The sequence below is a fragment of the Sturnira hondurensis genome, unplaced genomic scaffold (assembly GCF_014824575.4).
Source record: "Sturnira hondurensis isolate 20B ecotype Veracruz unplaced genomic scaffold, ASM1482457v3 Scaffold0020579, whole genome shotgun sequence".
NCBI lineage: Eukaryota > Metazoa > Chordata > Mammalia > Chiroptera > Phyllostomidae > Sturnira > Sturnira hondurensis.
Window position 1 is genome coordinate 3,544,968 of NW_028093210.1, and position 4,176 is coordinate 3,549,143.

A 4,176-nucleotide genomic window follows, 5' to 3' on the forward strand; every position below is an offset into this window, starting at 1 on the left:
GAGGCTTGTGGCGTCACGGGGGCGGGGCCATGAAGTCAGGGTGTGGGAGGGGCTAGGGCGACATGTGCCAAGTCCTGATGATGTCAGGAGCGCTTCGCCTGCACGAGGCAAGCGGTAGGGCCTAGGGACCCTTTATTCTAGTGAGTGAGTGACTGGAATATAGGGGAAGGAACCTATTAGCTCTCCATCTTGCCCACGCCAGGACCAGGGCATTAATCAGAAGAAGCGTACCTTCCTTTCTCCAGGCAGTATCTGAGTTTAGGCGCTATACATTCATTCTGTAGACATGCATAGAGTGGAAAAGATTTATGTCGCCTGATATGCACTTTCCTAGCTGAGATTAATAAGGCAATACTCTTATTGTTTCAGCCCTAATATTGGGAACAAAGGGTCTTTTTCATGTATTTTTAGTGCCACATATTTTTCTCATTGTTATGCTTTTTGGTCGGTGATTTTTAAAAATAGTTTCTTTTTTATTGTATTTTCCCTTACTATTTATCCCCCTTTTACTCTTTTCAACTTCAACCTAACCTCACCCCCTACCCCCCTCCCAGAGCTGTCAGCCTGCTCTGAGTCGGTCTGTCACTATTTTGCTTTTTTAAATGGCTCCCAAGCATAGTGCTGAAGCGCTGCCTAGTGTTCCTAAGCGCAAGAAGGCTGTGATGTGCCTTTCAGAGAAAATGGGTGTGTTAGATAAGCTTCCTACAGACGTGCATTACGTTGAGTCCAGTGTTACCGAATCAATAAACAGTTGTCTTTAAATAGAGACACTCATTAATGTGATTATGTATTGATCCATATGCAAATGTGACCAAAGGCTGGCAGGAACCTTACCCTGTATTGTCTCAGGTGCAGTGGTTCAATATTTGCTAATTCAGTGTTTGTGACAAATTTATGGACCATAACTACTAATAATGAGACTCGATTGTATTCGATTTGATTGACATTGTAAAGAATCATTCTGATTGCTGTGGAAAGAATGGTTTGTACCAAGAGAAGCAATTAGGAAGCTGGGAGACCAACACAGATGTAATTCAATTTTTTCTACTCTCCATGTTTAAAAAAGTAAAAAGAAACAGGCAAGTTAAATTTGAGTTAAATTTAAGTAATATATTAATTTAACCCAATATATGTAAAATACTGTTTAAATATTTAATCATATAAAAATCATCAGAGATATTTTACATTTTTTCACATTAACTCTTTGAAGTCCAGTGTGTGTGTTTTTTAAGATTTTATTTATTTATCTTTAGAGAGGAAGGGAAGGAGAGAAGGAGAGAAATATCAGTGTATGGTTTCCTCTCATGAGTCCCCTGCTAGGAACTAGCCTGCAACCCAGGCATGTGCCCTGACTGGGAATCGAACCACAATCGTGTAGAAATCAGCCTTCACAGGCCTGTGCTCAATCCACTGAGCTACACCAGCCAGGGCCCAGTGTGTTTTTAATACAGCAGGACGTCCCATTAGCCACATGAGGTTTGTGTCTACCATATTGGACAGTGCAGATGCAGAATATATATTACTTTGCTCATGCAGCCGAGCGACATCTTGTTCTGGAAATATACAGAATGGAATAAATCCCAGTCTCTGTTCTCAAAGTGCACACAGGCCAGCTAAGGAAACTGATCCAATAGTTTGTGCTGAAGACTTCAAACCAAAGTGCTTTGAAAGGTTGAGGAGGGAGTACCCATAGGAAGAGACACTTCCTATGGGTACCCTTCAGAGAGAAGAGGGACATTGAAGTTGGGACTTTAAGGATGTGTAAGAGTTCTGTGGGGAAGGGCACTCCAAGCAGTGAGAACTGGTTGTGAAAGTTCAAGAGAAATGACACGCAGAGTGTCTCTGGGAATTGCAAACAGTTCTTTACGGTGGGATTGTAGGGTGTGACGTGGGAGGATAGAAGGTGGAGAAAGATCAAGGTCTTACAAATCAGTCTATGGAAGGTAGCATTTACCCTGTTTAGTAGTGATGGGGAACACTGAGACTTTTAACCTGAGTGATACGACCAGATCTGTGTTTTAAGCAGACTATTCACGCAGTTTGAAAAATGTAGGAATAGGAAGTGGGAAGACCTGTTGAGGAGAGGAAGGGACTCTGGGATAGATACAGGAAAGACACTAGAGACTGAGAAGAGGGAAGGCAAAGAGTGGTCCACAGTGTCCCATGCAGGAGGGTCAAGTAGTACAGGACATGCAAACCTCACCACCCTGAAAGCCGAGTAAAAATTAGCTGATCCTCCAGAGTCTACCAAAAAGCAGAGGGCTTGGGAGCCAATGAGAGCTTAAGGTTTACTGAGATGGAACTGGGTTCCGGTCTTGGGCCACATCGCTGTATGGCCTTGTTAAAAAATGCTTAAATTTTCTAACCCCCAAATGAGGATAAAGATAATGCCAGCTCCATAGGGCTGTTGCAAGATGGAATGGCTCCCTGCAGTTAGGTCACTTTACGTGGTGATTGGCATGTGCTGGCATTCTGCGCAAATGGTAGCTTTATGGTTCCCTCACACACACACGCACACGCACAAATGGGGCTGCCATCTCCCACTTGCTGTTAGTAGGAATCAAAGAATAAATGAGATAGGTGAGTTATATTTGCACTTAAAGCTAAAGGCAAATGTTCCTCAAAAGGTTAAGCATTCCTCGCCCCAAACTCTTTTCCTAGGAATATGCCCAAGAGAATGGAAACACGTACACATGAAAACCTGTTGCCAGATGTCGGCAGCGTTTGTTCACACCAACGCCAAAAAGTGGAAACAATCCATCGGCTGTGATCTGTCCATACGTTGACATATTACTCAGCCATAAGAAGGAATGAAGCTCAGACGCACACTGCAACGTGGGTGAACCTTGGAAATGCGACACTCGGTGAAAGAAGCCAGGCACATAAGACCACGTATTGTACAATTGTATTGATACAAAATGTTCAGAATAGGCAGACCCACAGACACAGGAAGATGAGTCGCTGCCCAGGACTGGGGCAAATAGGGGAGGGGGTGTTGACTGCTAATGGGTGAGGGATTTACTTTTAGGGATGATGAAAATGTTCTAAAATTGATCGTCATGATGTTGGCACAACTCTGTGAATATTAAGAGCCTTGAATTATACACTGAAATGGGTAAATGTGAATTATACCTTAAGCAGTTGCCAAAAATATAAAACTAGGATGGACTATAGCCAAAGCAACTTGGAAGAGTTCAGACAGATAATGAAGCAACAGATTAAAGGCAGGCATCTCTGTGCAGAGCTGGATTGGTCTGATCCATCTCGTTTGCTGTGAGAAGCTTCACGGGGCATGTCGGAGACCAGGAGCCTACGACTGTGCCCGGAGGAGTCATTGGCAGTCTTGCAGTGCAGCTGCTTGTCTCACCGTTTCCTGGGGAATGTTCGCTTTCTGCAGACACCTGCTCTCCAGGTGAACATGCACACATGGCTCTTTCCATGTCACTTGCTCCTTCCTGGCCTCCAAGACTCACACCTGTACTACAGAGCCAGCTGCCCTTTATTTTTAGTCCAGATTTTACCATAACTGGAGCAGCTGGAGCACTTTTGACCCAGCATGCCTGCCATCAGTGACAGGTTTCTTTGCACCTGGTGGCCCCTGCCACCAGCGCATCCTAATGCTGCAGGATGAACCGGTTGCTTCAATGGGGCTAGTGCACGGAGTTCCTGACAGCTGTTTACCTCCCAGGTTGTGCTGAAAACAGCCCAAAGATGGGGAGAGAGGGCCCTCTTCCATCTTCTCTGCAACCAGTGCCATCTGCTGGCAAAAGGGTGGCGCTGGGAATGTGGTGAATTCTGTCTGTCTGCCCTTCTTGGTGCCTGCATTACTGAGTGCTGGGGACAATGTTCGTCCCTCTAGTTCAGTTCTCTTTGCTTCAGGTCTGTGACTGAGTTAACATTAGGACTTATTCCTACATTGAAACCTATAAGGAAAAGGGCATGTATTTTAAGTATTGAGCGTGATGCATTTTCACAGACCTCACTTGTTAGTGCAACCAGCACCAGGTTAACAAGACAGAGTGTGACCACCTCCCATCCCCCACCCCCACCCAAGCAGCCTGCTCTGTACCCCTCCCATTCACTGCCCTCCCACAAGGAGTCACATGACCTACTCCTAAGAGAAGATTTTTTTCTCCTGTTTTTGTGTCTTCTGTTACAAGTTGGAGCCAGTTGGAG